The 17,892-nt window shown below is 42.4% G+C and overlaps 1 pseudogene; it reads right to left on the bottom strand.

The window, feature by feature from the left end:
* Positions 1-1,009: 1,009 nt before the first annotated feature.
* LOC141974246 (nuclear receptor subfamily 0 group B member 2-like) lies at positions 1,010-17,620 on the bottom strand (annotated as a pseudogene).
* Between the last annotated feature and the right edge of the window lie 272 nt (positions 17,621-17,892).

The following is a 17,892-nucleotide window of genomic DNA, read 5'->3' as shown; positions in this document are numbered from 1 at the left end:
CCAGACAGATAGGAGAGAGCGAGATGTTGTGGGGCATGCCATAGCAGACTTGGAGATGGAGACGTGGGACTCTTGCAGTGAGAGATAGAGGAACAGATTGTACACATCTGTAGGAAACCATATTTCAGCATTTCTGCTGTCCAAGGAACATCTGCCATCTGTTTGGAGGGAAATAAGGGTAATTATAAAAGGGTGCAGGAAGGGCTAAAGGGGAAAGGTCTTAAATATGTAGGAAACTGGGCTACATTAGTTCTGCTGCTTATGGCATAACACAGTAGCTCTAAGCCTTTGATATTCCCATCCTGGAAAGAATCCTGAACAACAGCTTTTGTCTAGTAAACAAATTTTTGAATCACATTGTTCCATTTCTTACTCAGGGAAGGACTTTGTGAATAATGGGGGAGGAATTTAATGCCCACAGTTTACTGCAAGACTTAAACAACGAACCTGTAAGAAAGCAGTTACTAAGGGGAAGCTCCATCAAGCAATTACAGCCAAGGACCAGAGTTCTCAGTGGAACAGAAAAGGGGTTGCAATCAGGGAATGACATGCCAGGAAAAGGAAGGATTTATACTGCTTTTACCATTGATCAGTCTTTTATGTATCTATGCATCTTCAACTGGTGAAACACTCAATAAAATTTAACACTGCTCTTTTTCCTGCAAGCAAAAACTTCTGGAAAGCCAAAAGCATATAGTATAGTTTTAAACAGCTATAAAAATACTCACTATATATAATATGGTTGAACCTAGTGCAACTGGGGAGTATGCTGGTGCTCCTAGACAGTCTTTGAATATGTTACACTAAAGGTTTTTGAAAGCACACAGAATCATGAAATGCTTATTTTTCTCTGCTTTTAATTCTAAAATGTTACAAAATTACTTCATCACACAAAAAAAATACGTGGCTTACAAAGATGCACCAATAATTTGTTTGAAATGTGTTTGGCTCATAAAATCCTCTCATCTCTTCAAAAATAGTTATTTGAGAGCACAGATGTCATCTGTTTTCAAAGCCCGTCTGACTTGATATATAGGGTTTCTAGAAGTAATACATTTAGGGTGGCCTCTCCTAGGATGGGCCTGAAGAAGAGCTCTTCAATAGCATCTGCATCAATGTCTTGAAGAGAGGCGATTAGCTGAAGAATCCAAGCAAACCTGCCTAGGTTTCTATGGAACATTGTTGAGATAAACTCCATCAAGGCTTACTGAGCTTCCTGCTGTAGTGTTTGACATTTTAGGACATGGCATCCTCTCAAAACAAAAAGTAAAATAATAAATCTTGAGTCAACAGTTTTGTTGTGTTCCCTTCATAATGATGGGTGTCTGGCTTTCTAGCTTATAATACTAATTTCTCTAGAAAACAATAAAAAATTTCTAAACATACTTTTTGGAAAAAGAAAAAATGTGTAGTTCAACAATTTGAAGGAACATTGAGCAGCATTGTAAGCACGTTGTAATCTAGCCCATTACATTAAATCCAGCTTTGAAAATGGTAATAGAAGGTAACTTTGACTCAGTACAAATGAAGAAGCAGCTTTATAGTGTTTTCTACCCACCAAATGATGCTGAGATCATAATCTGAGTAGATGGAAACATTCCAGCTCTAATCTAAAATAGGTAGGTAACATAAGGAAGACGGAGGCAGCGGTTTGGAACACCAAGCAGACTAGCAGTCTGAAGACATAAGTTTCCAGTCTACCCAGCCCCATCTCCCTCCTTTTGTTGCCTCTGCTTGCTAGAATAAGCTGGGACACTATGGTTCACCATGTTATCTAGATATCTTCATTTACAGGCTGAATAGAGCATAAAGGTTCTCTGTGAGAGGTATCATGACACACAGGAGTAGGATAGATAATTCTATTTCCTGGTTTTTTACTCCCTTTCCTCAGCTGTTTTTGAAGAGGAAGAGGTCTCTGCCCTATGAAGTCATGGTCTTGAGCCTCAAACACATACCTCCTGTAGAACGTGACTTCAAACCTGCTGGCTTACTGTGGGTCTTTGTGGGTGCCAAATCTCAGTTCAAAGGACACCCCATGTTTATACTTTGCCTCTGGTGGGATTGCTTTGTCATGTAGCTCTCCTCTTGCCCTCACCACCTGAGGATAACACCATCTTTTCTTTCCTAAAATTGCTGCAGCCTGGACAGAGGTAGCATGAAACCTCAAGTTTTGATTTCTGCCTCTCCTTCCTCCCATGTCTTATTTTAAGCCTTTTCCCAACACACACTCCAGGCCTGTTTAGCATCTTTTACAGTGACTGACTACACACTTTCCAGGGATGAGACCTGAACAGCTTAGACCAGGGAGGGTTTCACACGGGATCATTTGTTTAAGTGTGGGAAGCTCTGCCTTCTTGCCTAGTGCCCTGTACTAGGGCAAACCCAATTTAATTGGGTTTTGTTCAGCCTGTGGATGGCTGCCCTTTGTCAGTCTTCAGCAGTTCTCTTCTCCCTAGACATCACTGCCAGAGAAGAAGCCTAAGCAAAACCTGAAACCAGGCTAACCAGAAATTAAGGATTTGGAAAAGTCATCTTCACCTCCAGGATTACCACCAGCTGCAAGCTGTGAGGATGATTCCAAGTGTTGTTAAATTTTTCATGGACATTGTCAGGATTTTGTATATTCAGGATGACATAGCAATTGCCTATATCCCTTCAAATTTGCTTAATTTCCCCATTTGGTCTCCTTTTATATGTAATCAAGCATGAGTTTTAGTTTACAAATAATGAGAAACTTCTTATTCTGATATCTGTTGTAATAATAGTCAGTTAGACAGATGTTTTCAGCTGAACTGTAAATCTCTTAAGACTGTCTTTTTTAACAAAAGTCCTGCCACAGCCTTGATGGAGTTATATATATATATATATATATATATGTATATGTAACTCCATAAATACATATATATATATATGATACTGATGCAATAGCAGCACTGTTTCTCATTATTTCCATGGACTCTTCACCCATACACACTTTGACCTCTCCAAAGCCACCTCGCCAAAGCACCCCTTTGAAGAGCAGGGATGACAATATGTTCTGGAGCATCTGGATTCCATTGAAGCAAGGCTGCTGCTTTCCCCTCAGGTGCTGGGTGCACGCTTTCTCCTTCACAGGTTCTTGCTGGCCCAGATGTGGTCAATCACTAACCCAGACACAGCCTTATTTACAGAAGTACTGTGCAGATTGTGCTTTAGTGGGCGGACCTATGTTCCATGCTGCCTGCCACCCTGTCCCCAAAGGGATTTTTTTTAATAATAGTAAGCACATCTCTATGCCACAAGAGATCACTTAGGGCACAAGCAAAGCTCAGTCATTCTTGTTTGTCATGTTTCTTGCCCAAGCACTGGCCTATCTGTGCTGCTCCAGATGCATTTCTGGGTGCCCTGTTGAACACCAACTCATAGTCCAGCTCTGGACTGCTCTGTACCTGGTCCTTCCTCTTTGCCTCAGCCAGTTTTAATGGTCCTAAGAGGAATAAAGCATACAGGGTGGGAGCCCACAGAGGTACTTGGAGTGCCTCCAGTATGATCCAGGAGAGGTTTTAGCACTGTCACTGCTGGTGACTGCCTGAAATCCTCTTAGAACCAAGGCCTGCAAAATATTAAGATTTGGCCAAACATCAAGCCAAAACTAAGAGGGCAGCTGAAAATGTGCTGCATGTTTGTAAAAAACATTTTCTGAGTTTGGTGGAAAGTGTTCAAAAGCTATTAAAGATAGTAATTGTGAAACAACAGCTGGACAGATTTATTTGCAGTAAAACAGGTAGAGAAAGGGGAGTTTGGGCTGTGTATAAGCCCCGAGTACCTGTTTCAGCCTAGAGTTAAACTGTGACTCTTTGTTTCATCTGGAGTCAATCTAGACTTAACTGAAGTCCTCCCAGCCACCTTCTCAGCCTGTGGATAATAAGTCATCCCACCTAAGAACTAGGGAGTCCCCCTGAAATTCTGGATGGTGTGTGCAGACAGCATGAAGGGTGTCTGGGCCTCTCATATGGCACCCCAGGGAAGCAGCAGGCATTAGAAGGCATGAATCCAGAACAAAACACTGTTTCTGCTCCTTTCTCCTTAAGTGACAATTACATTTTATCCACAGAGATAATAAAAATGCCTGCTAGTTAAACTGTGTAAGACGGATTTCTCCTCTTAACATCATCTTGGATATAACCAGTGGTTTCTTTCAGCCTGATTTTATTGTGAAAAACTGAGAAAATAACTTGCACTGAAACCAACTCCACTGGGTTGATGCTGCGGCATAGACACACAAGACAATACCAAACATCTGGATGACATTACATCTCAGGAATCAGAACTTGAATCCTACTGGAAACAAATATAAAGTCACTACAGCCTTTGACTAGCCTATAAACCATTCACCACAAGAAATATCATGGAATAACTGAAGCATTCAAGTATCCTTTTGGTGCAGTCCCAAGTATAGCACACTGCTGACAGTGCAGCCAACAGCAGTGATTGCTGTGGAAGGAGTCAGGGGTCTGAGCCAGAGCAGACTGGAGTCAATAAGTCTTTCCATTTACTTTAGTGGACTTAGAGCTCAGCTTTTAATGACTCACACACTCCGTGGTGCTGACCTAGTCAACCTTCTTTCCTAAAGAGGCTGAACTTGGCACCAGGAGGGAGAGGATTCAATCACTAGTCTGAGTTTGCTCCATGACTGCTGGCCCAGGCTTTGAACGTAGAGATACTCAGGGATAAATACATTTTTAAAAATCTGTGTAACCTCAATGCAGTATCCTTTTGCCTCACTGATGAAAATCAGATGATATAGATTATTTTATCTTCTCCAGTGTTCTTGCTACAGAGGAGCTCTTTGTTAAGATACTTGTAATACCCACATCATGGACCCATGTACCATCTCTCCTTTCCTGTACTGTGGGTGAGGCTGCTGTATTACCTTTGAACTGGAAATCAGATTGAAGTGACACAGTTAATTCTTTATGACTTAAAATGTGTCTAATAGAAGCTGTTCTGTCTTACAGTGGGTGACCTACTGCACATATCCAAGGAACCTAAATAAACTACATTAGGCAGAAAATCATTAAATTGTGGGATATAGACTTTTGAGAACATTAAATATAGTCATAGAAAAGACTAAAACTAAACATTTGGGTTTTGAAATTGCTAAATGCTCTTCTAGGTGTATAATTATCTGTGCAATTTCCAGGAGGACTTACCAGAATTGAACAGAATAATTCCTTTAAGATAGGCATATTCTTTCACACTTATGTCCAGGTCCCAGAATTTCCACAATAAATTCTTCATCTTCTGAACTTCTGCTAAAGATGTTCCCAGCGACGAGCTGCCCAGTTCATTGCTAGCAGTCCAAGACTGATTGAGGAGGATTTTTCTCAATTAACTAGGGGCTGAAATCTCTCTCAGGTCAAAATCCACTTCTTCCTGTGCTATGCTCAGGACAAGAAGAGGGGCCCAGTTCTGCTGTATGAGGACAAGCTGATCCTCCCAAGGCACACGATAAAAAGAAGTCAAGTTACTAATAAAAGATAAAGTCTTCAAGAGCACTTCAGAAGCTCTCCTGCATGTAGCTTCTGGCATTTTCAGGACAACTCTTCTCCTGTCTGTACCTTGCTTCCCGTGAAGCGGTGGGGACTGCGATACTGCTGGTGCCACTTGGCCTCACTTTGTGCTCCTTGTGAAGGATCTGGTACAGGCTGCTCTTAGCATGGTGTGTCTCACACTGACATTTCCCAAACTGCCCAGCTGGGATCTCGGTAGCCACAGAGCCAGAGTTCCCTGTGACAGGAAACAGTGCGTGTGGAGCTATGCATCAACGGCGAGGAGGAGTGTTTCTGCCACGCAATGAGGTACTGTGTTTTTTATATACACGAGCAGTTGAAAAGTAATATGACCCTGATCTGTAAAGTTACCTTGAACTTGATCTGCACCAGTCCGTTTTGAAGGAGGCAAGGCTGCAGGCTGCCACTGTCGCACGGGATGGCCATAGCACCCGGGGAACATGAGGGCTCGCCCCCGCCGGCGGCACAGCCGCTGCTCACCGCTGTGCCCCGGTGCGGGCAGGCTGTGCTGGGCCTTCTGACACCATGACAGTGGCTCCGTGCTGCTGCCACTGCCAGCAGCATTTTTGCAAAGGCTCCGCTATATAGCACGTACAACCTGCCCCTGAGGGGAAGCTCAGTGAAAATTATGACATCGTAAAGTCAAGAAGGAACAAGCTGTCTGTATTTTTATTGATCACTGACCCTGCTCACTAGCTAATGCTCTGGAGTGCACAGAAATACATTTAAACTTATGAATGATGCTGTGGTAGTAGTCCCTTGAGTAGACGCTTTTATTTCCTGTTAAAAGGAGCCTCCTGAAGACACTGCAGATGTCTACCATGGCTTTTCACAGAGCATTTCACAGTGTTCATTCTTTACACTGTAGCTAATAGGATGTGACGCCTATGTCGAGGAGCTCACAGGTCAAAGTCCTGAGGATGGAAATCCCTTGTATAGGAATTATTTCACATTCCTGGGAGATCTGAGAGAAACTTCAGAGCAAGTCAGTTGCTATAGCTCATGACAGTGCTATCTCCTGCAGTTCACATACAGTCATTTCAAACACAGAACATGCGGACTTCTCCCAGACTTGCTGTGTAATTAAATATTCTTCATACAAGCTGTGGAAAGAAAACTGATGAAGAAAGAGAGCAAAATGGCAATTTTTATCGTTGTATGTGTGATCTTTTAAAGCAAAGCAAGAGCTGAACGGTAGAATTGTCAGGACTCTTCAGTAAGCATCAGGGAATATTAAGTAGCAGGAATGCAAGGAACTCAGGCTCAGTAAGAAGAAATTGATACTTCAAGTTTCTGTTACTTCTTACTCTCTTGTTTGCTCTAATAAAGGGGAAGAGGTACTAATTTTTTTCACCAAGTATAATATTTATGCATTCCTACCATCTGGACTCTTGGCATGTCTTAACAACAAATAAACATTAAAAACAACAGCTCCAAGAGCTACTTCTGTTAGATACACAAGCCTTAGCTGTGTAAAGGCCATCCCATCAGATGCATAACCACAAATTTGTCCTCTGCTACAACTGTTTGTTTTTTTTTCATGCTGGGCCATTTTAAAATTTCCATTTATTTATCTCTCCATAATATTTATGTTGCAAAATTTTCCCCCTCTGAGGATATAAAAAGTGGAGGAAGAGATGACTGCTGCACAGTTAAGCAATCTAGAAGTGTAGTGCTGCGAGGTGCAACTACAACTAACTGCAGTGAAGGTCAAGGGGCCCCAGAGCACCAAACACCTGATGGGATTTGCTTGCCCACCTCTCCATCCATTCAGTAGCTCTCTACTGTTGTCCCCTGCTGGGGTATCAAAGAGGTTATCAAATTAGGCTAAATGGCACAGCAACAGAGAAGTCCCCAGAAAGTCCCATTCTCATTATTCTCACTGTAAAATTCTAGCTGGGTTAAGTAAGGTTCGGTGGAATGAACTCCAGTTGCAGGGCTAGTGCCACCCAAGGTTCTGCATGAGGTACATAGATTGACTAATGGCTATACTAGAAAGAGAGACTAAGCTTGCTAAAATCATTCTTACACAGAGTTTGGTTGTGAAAAGAAGTTCTGTCTCCTAATTGCTGGTGAACATGGTGGTGTTTCAATAATCTAGGTAGGAGAGTGAGCATTGATAAACCTAACTCCTCCACTCCAAGGAAAAAAAATTTTTACTTCAGCTGAAATCAGCACCATTTCACAGTTCACCATCATTTCACCCCCATGGTTCATGACATCATTTCACAGTTCCTATTAATTGTGCTTATTAAATTTCTACTCCAGATTAAATTGGTTCCTTTCCTAGTTTTTGTTTTTCTGAGATCTGCATCGGTCATATGCGGAGTCCTGATGTAAGTAACATATGGTATTGGCTATCATAACTGATTTCGTTTGATTGTGTATAGTTCTAAGAGGCAGAAGCAAATTATATTTTCTAACAGGAATTCCTGCTATATTATAATATCTTTATGACTGTTCAACAGAAATACAGAGTAAAGGTTACTGCCTCAGTGCAACTGCTAAGGACACATCATCAGCTTTTTCTGAGAGAACGATTACTTAGAATTATGGGTCAATATTGAATTGCACGTGGAACTGATCCTGGTGGTCCTCATTCAGAACTGAACAGTCTGAAATGAACTCTCTGTGTGACCTGATTTTCTCAAATTTAGAGGACCAGCAGCTGAATTTAGCTTTATGCTGATAAATTAGACAATAGTTATTTTTTCTTTCTAAATCTTACCTGTAGAATGGTTGAAGCCACATGCACTTAGATATCAAGCCTCTACAGTCTTCTTGCTACAGTAGCAATGATTCTTACCTTCAAATGTTAAGAAAATATACTATCAAAAACACAATTTTGTGAGATGAGAAATCCCCATGGACTTTTATCTCTTCTAGCTGTTTCTAGCATGATGGTTTGAGAACAGTAAGACACAGTCATATCAGTGTTGTTTTTGCTGTTTTGCATTTATAGAATTTTTCAGTCAACAAAGCACACACACCCACTCACCACAGTCCTCACTGCCACCACATTCTCTCTGCAACCATCAGAATTTTCCTCAGGCACAAGTGCCACCATTTGGACAACAAAAAAAATGCATATTAAATCCACACAGAAAATTGCGACAGACAGCTCATGGATATTCACACTATTGCTGAGAACTGTCCAGCTCCAAGCAAGGCTGCCATCTCCATCTCTCCCATCAGTAATGTTGGTTTGCATTCCTGTTACAGGTAATAAATACTTAATATAGCTCTACATCTTTGTTGTTTGGGTGATTCACACATTGTCCAACTTTTTCCTAAAATCCCTGGATTTCTCAGGCTTGCAAAAACTGCCTGCTAGGCATAGATAATCCCAGGCTTCTACTCTCTTTGACCAGTGTGTACCAGCAGGGACAGTGTAATGAAGTCAGCAGGAGCTAAGGGATATTTTTTACTATTAAATATCCACAAACTTGGGGGCATTCTTAAATATTCTATTGGGTCCAAAAGTATAAGGCATGTAGTATTTTTGTCTCTTAGCCCATAGCCTTAATTCCCCTAATAGAATACTTGGAAGGCTGGAGAGACTTGTCAGATAATATAGGAGCTTAAGTAGCTATCTCATCCTTACCTTGGCAGTAGCCAAACATGGGTACTTCAGGAAGAGTGTAAGATATATACCATTCTTCTCATGAGTACTTTGCCTGCCTTCAATCATTTGCAGCTTAGGGAATTCCTGAACTAGAGTGATTTTATGCATTTAATAACTCTCAATTAAATATTATCCTATGATCTCATTCAGTCTGCTCCTGAACCCACATGAACATTCACATCAGCCTATGTCAAGGAGCTCCGTGGATGCTGTATGTGAGACAAAACTTGATCAAACATGACATTTGCTGGATTCAGTGCCTTCTTGCTCTTGTACTAGGGGGGGGGAAAAAAAATAAATCACTCCATCACTATTCACCCTCTCCATAGCTTGCTTTATTTTATAAATCTCAGCAAGACTCCCACAGTCATCCTTTGTCCAAACTGAAGAGTCATAGCTTTCAAAATTGTTCTTTCTTTAGAGTGGTACCATGCCTTTGATCATCTTGTTACCCTTCTTTGAACCTTTCGTAGCCCTATATCTTTTTAAAGATATTCTTTAAGGGGAAGTGGGGAAAGTTTCAGAACAGGGCACAGTTTTTAGGACTTAGGAGAGCATGGATTTATACCAGGACAGAATGAAGTTCTCTGTTTTGTCTTTCCCAAAAGTCACTCCTAAACACTGAGCTGTTGTTGCCATGAAACTGTTACAGCCCCCAGGTTTTATTCCTGAGTGACAGTCACCAGTTAGGAGGCTCTCATCTTAGTCAGGAGTGGAGTCAGGAGTGTTTTAGTTTATGTACATCTTTTGCCACATATATACATACATACATACACACACTGAATTACCATTTGATGCCTAGTTGGTGAATTTCATAAAGGCCTTCTGAAATTCTTCTGACAGGCCTAGTCTTTCTCTGAATAATTTTGTATCATAATCAGACATTCATATTCATAAACTTTGAAGGAACTGCTCTTCCAAATAGTTCGCTTAATGCTGTGAGTTGTTCAAAAGACTATCATAATTTAACTATGAGGCAGAAAATATGATGTTGTCCTTGCAGTAGAGTGTCAATATATACAACTATGTATATGTTGGACTATATGTTGGTGCACTTTGTATATGGCAACTAAGTTATTACTAGGCAGGGATGTGAGCTTTCCTACTTTCCTAAAAGGCAAGACTGGAGGCAAATGCCTTTCAGGAGGAGAAGAATCTTCCACTATTATTTCATGTTGGCTACAAGAAGGAAACACTTTCCTAGGAAGCTGACAGCAGCCTTTTTGAGGTCATCCTGTCACACCAGTCTGATACATGCACGTATTCCTTGGTTCAGTGATCTCTTATCTCTCTGGTCTCCCATACAAACATTTAATTGGCCTATAAACATCCACATGACTTCAGAACATGATTTTCTCTAGGAGTTTTATACATGTTGTGTTCTGGGAGGGGTTGAATGAATCTTGTGTCACTTGTTTTGAGGACACCTGACTTCACCAACAGCCTTAATGATGACAAAAGGAGCCAGTAATAAAATCAATATCTTTCTAGAAGAGTTCCATCTTCTCCTTCTCCCATGGTGCACATCACCTTTCTTGAACAATAAAAGTATTCGTTTCTCAGCTAGAGAAACTGAGAGCTGCCATTCAGACTGCCTACTTAGGCGAGGCAGATAGTGGCAAGTATCCCCAAGTTAAAGACTGCTCAGTTTTGAAACAAGCTCTGAAACAGTCTTTAACTTTTTGTCAGGTGCTGGTCACTGTCTGAAGATGGGAGAGTGTTTGTCTTCATTTTAGACCAAGGACATTTTGTTAGAGACTTTATGCTGCTCAACCATACTTCAAGTGTTGCAAATGTAAATGCAAACACAGGCCATCTGGAGCTATAACTAAATCTAAGTCTAAAATATTAGTACAAAAAGTAAATAATCATCTCAGTAATGCTCCTCAGGCAGAAGATAGGGCAACACAGGACCATATTTCTTAAGTCTCCAGCTTCTAATAAATCTAAAGCAGCAATGGATTTCCATGTATGCAAATGCATAAATAAACCCAGAAGGGCTTTCATGGTTTTTTAAAACAAACAAACAAAGAAAACCCCAGCTGGACAAGTAAACTCTTTCCATTATTTTTGAACAGTTTTATCCTACCTCTGAGTAACAAGGGGTCAGAGCCTTCATCATCTGAAAGCCCAGGCAGTCATAATGTTGCAGTTGCAGCAGAGCTGCACATGCCATTACAGACGTGCTGCTACTTGGACTATCTCTCCCTTAGTTAAAGGTAAGAGTTTGTTTTAAGCGGTGTATGGAAAGGGGCATGGATCTGGAGACATGAGTAGGTTTTAAGCTGCCCAACAGCAATCATTTACTTTCTTCATACTGGAAAAAATGGTGAATTTTTATAAGGGTAAATTGACAAATTTTTATAAGGGCACACCTTGGTGGAAGTGGGATGTAGAGGTTATAAAACAAGCCAGAAATGACCTCGTACCAGATTTGCCATTTTGCTATGGCTCCCCCACCAAGGAAACAGTGTTTGTACAGTCACTCTTATCAGCACTGGGGCAGGCACCATCTGTCATTTTAAATAGAGAGAGAGATACCACTTATTGTTGCTTAGCAAGTGGAAAATGCTGAAAAGCAAGGTAGGAAATCGGCAGTTTTGAAAAAGTTATAAAATGCTTGTGGCTAGCAATGCCATTTCCAGAGTGGCATTGAAAAGGTGACTCCTCTCTTCAGACCCTTCCCCTGCTGAGAAGAGTGGTTGAGATGATAAACATTTTAACATAGTATGAAGCCCATTCTCATATTAAATTTAAATCTGTCTTATATCACTGAAGATAAATGCCTAATCTAGTGATTGGCATTCTATAAATATCACAGATTAGAGAGTGAAGGTTAAATGGCAAATTAGATATGTGATGTGTATCTTCAGACTTCTCTTTCCACATTTTATTTATGATAAAATGGGCAAGGTCTTAACAAGTGATATGTGGTCCAAAAAACTAAATCCCAAACACTTCCATTTTATTTTTAAAGGTAAGAGAGGTGACTAACTTCTACCAGAGGTGTAGGACTAATGCACTCAGTTTTCCCTGCAACAGAGTTAGCATGCCCAGCTTCCCTCACTGTTTGCCATAGGATAACTACTCTATCAATAACTCTTAATAATTCTTAAATTAAATATCTATCTATTCGGGGGGGGGGGGGGCAGTTCTATCTCAAAATTTGTATTTTTTTGTTTTTAGCGTTCACACTACTTAAAAAAATACTAAAAATCTACATCATTTGAGTTTGATTAATTAAAATTATTTACTGACTATGACTCCTGGAGCCTTTATGTACAAATCTCCAAGTGTTCACTCAACACCATAGAGATTCTTCACTGGATATTTCCTCTCCTCACCACAGTTTACCCAGAAGAGCCCCATTTTTTCAATCTGTCTTTGACTGTCTCCCCACTTTGATTGCTATGACTTTCTTCTACCACACCCCTGTCAAGGAGATACACCTGCTCCCTTCTCGCACAGCTGATTTCCTATCTGGTTTGGAGAAAGTCTGGGAAGAGTTCAGACATAGCTGTGGTAGGATCTTATTGCAGATCTCTTTCCTTATTATTTTTCTGCTATTTTCCAAACGGGCAAGCAGTTCACAAACCCACAGCATCAGGGGAGTAGGACATCAGGGGATCCCTGGAACAGAGAGGAGTAACAAAACCCATTCCACTCTTCGAGATTAAACATCTTTGCAAAAGCTGTACATCCAAGTCTAAGCACATCTACAATTGTATGAGCTTGAATTACTTCAGATTTCAGAGATTATCTGGTATTACATACAATTTATACTCAATCTGTTAAACATTTACCTAACTGGCCCCACTGAAGACCAATAAGGGCAAGAGTCTGCCAAACTTTAGGCAATGATTCCTTCAGGAATAGGTTCGTCTGACAAAACTGGGAAGGAAGAAAAGATGTTGAGTCACATACATGTTGGAAATTGCAAAGAAAATACTTCTATCTCCATGTCTGAGGCTCTATTGTCAAGATACTTTGGGGAGCCAGCATTCTGATAAGCATGAAGTCCAGCAGGAGTGAAGAAGGAAGGCTGTGAATCACAGAATCATCTAGGTTGGAAAAGACCTTGAAGATCATCTAGTCCCACACTGACAGTTCCCAACTCCACCATATCCCTCAGCGCTATGTCAATGCGACTCTTAAACACCTCCAGGGATGGGGACTCCACCACCTCCCTGGGCAGCCCATTCCAACACCTAACAACCCGTTCTGTAAAGAAATGCTTCCTAATATCTAGTCTAAACCTTCCCTGGTGCAATCTGAGGCCATTACCTCTTGTCCTATCCCTTGTTACTTGGTTAAAGAGACTCATCCCCAGCTCTCTGCAGCCTCCTTTCAGGGAGCTGTAGAGGGCGATGAGGTCTCCCCTCAGCCTCCTCTTCTCCAGACTAAACACCCCCAGTTCCCTCAGCCGCTCCTCCTACGACCTGTGCTCCAGACCCTGCACCAGCTTCGTTGCCCTTCTCTGGACACGCTCAAGTCATTCAATGTCCTTTTTGGAGTGAGGGGCCCAAAACTGAACACAGGAATCGAGGGGCGGCCTCACCAGTGCAAAGTACAGGGGTCAGATCCCTTCCCTGTCCCTGCTGGCCACGCTATTGCTGACACAAGCCAGGATGCCATTGGCCTTCTTGGCCACCTGGGCACACTGCTGGCTCCTGTTCAGCCGGCTGTCAATCAACACCCCCAGGTCCCTCTCTGACTGGCAGCTCTCCAGCCACTCCTCCCCAAGCCTGTAGCGCTGCTGGGGGTTGTTGTGGCCCAAGGGCAGCCCCCGGCATTTGACCTTATTGAAACTCCTCCAGTTGGCCTCAGCCCATGGCTCCAGCCTGTCCAGGTCTCTCTGCAGAGCCTCCCTACCCTCGAGCAGATCAACACTCCCACCCAACTTGGTGTCATCTGGAAACTGACTGAGGGTGCACTCGATCCCCTCATCCAGATCATCAATAAAGATGTTAAACAGGAGTGGCCCCAACACCGAGCCCTGGGGGACACCACTCGTGACCGGCCGCCAACTGGATTTAACTCCGTTCACCACAACTCTTTGGGCCCGGCCATCCAGACAGTTCTTTACCCAGCAAAGCGTGTGCCCATCCAAGCCATGAGCAGCCAGTTTCACCAGGAGAATGCTGTGGGAAACGGTGTCAAAGGCCTTACTAAAGTCAAGGTGGACAACATCCACAGCCTTTCCCTCATCCAATAAACAGGTTGCCTTGTTGTACAAGGGGATCAGGTTTGTGAGGCAGGACCTGCCTTTCATAAACCCATGCTGACTGGGCCTGATTCCCTGGTTGTCCATTATATGACTTTTAATGGCACTTGAGATGATCTGCTCCATCACCTTCCCTGGCACCAAGGTCAGACTGACAGGTCTACAGTTTCCTGGATCCTCCTTTCTGCCTCTCTTGTAGATGGGTGTCACATTTGCCACCCTCCAGTCCAATGGGACCTCCCCAGTTAGACATGACTTCAGAGAACTCATGGACAGTGGCTTGGCGAGCACATCTGCCAACTCCCTCAGCACCCTTGGGTGTAACCCATCCGTCTCACAGACTTGTGTGCATCCAAGTGGTGTAGCAGGTCTCTGACCACCTCCTCTTCAACTGTGCTAACCTCAGTCTGCTTCCCCTCCCCTCTCCCAGCTCCTGAGGCTGGGTGTCCAGTGAACAGCCACTTCTACTGCTAAAGACTGAGGCAAAGTAGGCGTTGAGCACCTCAGCCTTTTCCTCATCCTTAGTTACATGTTTCCCTCTGCATCCAGTAAAGGAGGGAGATTTTCCCTAATCCTCCTTTTGCTGTTAACGAATTTATAGAAACATTTTTTCTTATCCTTAACAGCTGTAGCCAAGTTGAGCTCTAGCTGTGCTTCGGCTCTCCTAATGTTCTCCCTGCTTAAATTCACGACAACTTTATAGTCTTCATGAGAGACCTGGCCCCTCTTCCAAAGGCAATAGATTCTCCTTTTGTTCTTGAGATCCACCCAAAGGTCCCTGTTTAGCCAGGCCGGTCTCCTTCCCTGCCTGCTTGTTTTTTGGCACACAGGAACCTTGCGCCGAAACCTTGCCAAAGAGCAGTATGGTTTTGAGCAAACAGAATAAGGAAACTAAGGTTAAGAAAATGAATTTTGCATGTTCAAACCCAGAGTAAGACAGTTGTAATGTCTCTGTGTAGGAGGAACGACGATGCTGAGAGAGTAGAAGATCCTGACATTTGTAAAAAGTACAGGTTAAAAACTGAAAGGAGGGAAAGGAGGAAAAGATAAATCTGAGCACCTTTAATAAGAGCCGATTATGACAGGATAAATATTATTTGCAAATATTCACATGAAGACTCAAGTTGCCCATGGAGTCAAAGGTGGTCACAAGACATGAGCACTTCCATGCTGTTCACTGGTAGTTTGAAAGACATTCAAACCTTCTTCTGGACCTATTTCTGTATGCAGTAAATGAATGCTTTGCTCATTCAGTACTGAGATTTCTGCATTGTGAGATCAGCTGCTCCTTACTCTGGCATTTATGTTATTCCTGTCACTCTAAAAAACAGGTCTGGCTATTTAGAAGCAAGCACATTTGCAAAAATCATATTTTCAAAAGAGAAGTCTGGCTCTGTTTGTCTCATAAAAGTCTGCACTTAACCGCTTTTTAAAAAATACTATTATTTTAAGGTCAGTGGAAACTCCATTAAAGTGTTTCAGGAAATCTTCAGATCATTAGAGCAATGGAAATTGAAATGTATGCAATGTACCGATGTAAAACACATTATAAAACAGTGGGAAAGAAATTAAGTGTGCTCTCTAGTCTTAGTGTAATGTTCTCCTTTGGGACACACACGGTTCAGGAGTGATTTTATCATGCTATATATCGGTGATTGCTCCTAGCTTACAATGGCTACCAAAAGGTATTTTTCTGTCAGAGAAGACTGCTTTGTCATCTCTCAAACTGGCCTTTGAAACTAAGGGGAGACATACTTTTTTCTCCTTTAGCTACCCTGGGAAACACCTGTATGAGGAGCATTGTCCTCAAGAGAGTGGCTGATACCTAGAACTACCACCTTGAAGGGAACAGATGCCTTACAGTCCAGCTATGTACTTGAAACTGTGTTTGGAAAGGCAAGATTCATCTGAAAGCAACTGAGAGTGTTGGAGAATCCAGGTCAGTTGTAGAGCATCAAGGCTTGTGTGAACATACAAAAAGAAACAAAAGGCCAAGAGAAGCCTGTGTCTGCAGAGTGTTTAAGTTAGTGCTCGGCAATCTTTTCATCCTCCCTGATTCGTGTGACAGACTTTATAGCGGTTCTGTAGGACAGTACTTCCAAGCTCAGATGGACTGAAGCATTTATACCTTCAGGACCTGCTTCCCTTTATAGCTCAGATCCAACTGTGGAGGACATTCTGGTTCAAACCTCTCCCCCTTTTCCTCCCTCCTCTTGCCCCGTATACTTTTTGTTCACTAGGTCAAGCAGGAAAGGCTCTAGAACTTCCTTCCATTAAGCCAGTACTTGATACCATCTGCTGTGGAGGTGTGAATCTCCTTTGGACAGAGCTGGAGGGCTTGTCCTCACTCAGACAGGTCACAGCTATTCCCATAACTGGCCAAAACCCTTAACAAGCTCTCAGCTCATTGTGAAGTAGAGCTGAGCTCTGAAATGCACAAATCACAGGATATAAATGTTTCATATTAAATCTCCTATTCTGTACCCACCCTGTTAATCATGTTTTATACAATGTCATAAGTGTGAACAAATGACCCAACTCATTAGTTGATCTCATTTGAAACTAGAGTTGATGGCAACCACACACATGGAGGGGACAGTATTTTGGAGGGTACGTCAAGTCAGTTCAGTGCTTGGAGAGGCTGCTGGAACAGGATGTACAAAGCTGACCCAACAGGTCCCATCCGGTGGTAGGAGACCACCCTCTCAGAGCTCTGTGGTCCTGCTGCCTCACACACACTTCTGCACCCACCAGACTCCTCAGAATATCTTAGCTGCTTTGGAAAGGGGGAAAAAAGTCATCTGCAGAGAGAAGAAAATGACCTTGAGTTCCACTGATTAAGTGGAAAAGGACAGCAGAGCTGGTCTGAGGGATGGGCAAAAAACTTGTCTCTGGTTCAGCAGAAGAGTCTCACCAGCTCAAGTGAGACTCTTACCAGAAGCTTTGGGGCAGGGCTCCCTCCAACCCTTCAGGTTATTGCAGAAGTTGGAAATGATGACTGTGCCCAGCACTGGTATTTCAGCAAAGACAGATAACTCCTCTTACTGCATTTTTCAAGACACGAGAAATTATGAATTACAGGAAAAACCATGGCAGTAATAATGATATTTGCTGCATGTTAACCTGACTGATCAGGTCCTGCATACCTTTACACATTGCAGGACGTGCAGGAGGTGGCTGGGATGGAAGATCCTGCTGCTGTTTCCCCATCTGCTCCATCTCGCTCATAGGCAACAGCAGCATTTCCCATCCGGGGGCACCCACCAGTAATTCTGTTCACAGTGCAGCTGTGTTGAGCATGGGAGACAGGGTCTATGACCCGTTCAGTAACAAAAGCAGTGTTTGGAAGGACAGCATTCACGTTTGCTCTGTTTGCTATCATGCATACTAACATTACTTTACTGAGAAACTATGAAGTACAGCAAATAACAGACTTGTTTTTCAAATCAAATATAAGAATGGAACACCAGTAGAAAGCAAAGCTGTGAAAA

The sequence above is a fragment of the Athene noctua genome, chromosome 1 (assembly GCF_965140245.1).
Source record: "Athene noctua chromosome 1, bAthNoc1.hap1.1, whole genome shotgun sequence".
Taxonomy (NCBI): domain Eukaryota; kingdom Metazoa; phylum Chordata; class Aves; order Strigiformes; family Strigidae; genus Athene; species Athene noctua.
The sequence above is the reverse complement of the archived record's forward strand: the minus strand, read 5'-3'. Positions and strand labels throughout refer to the sequence as shown.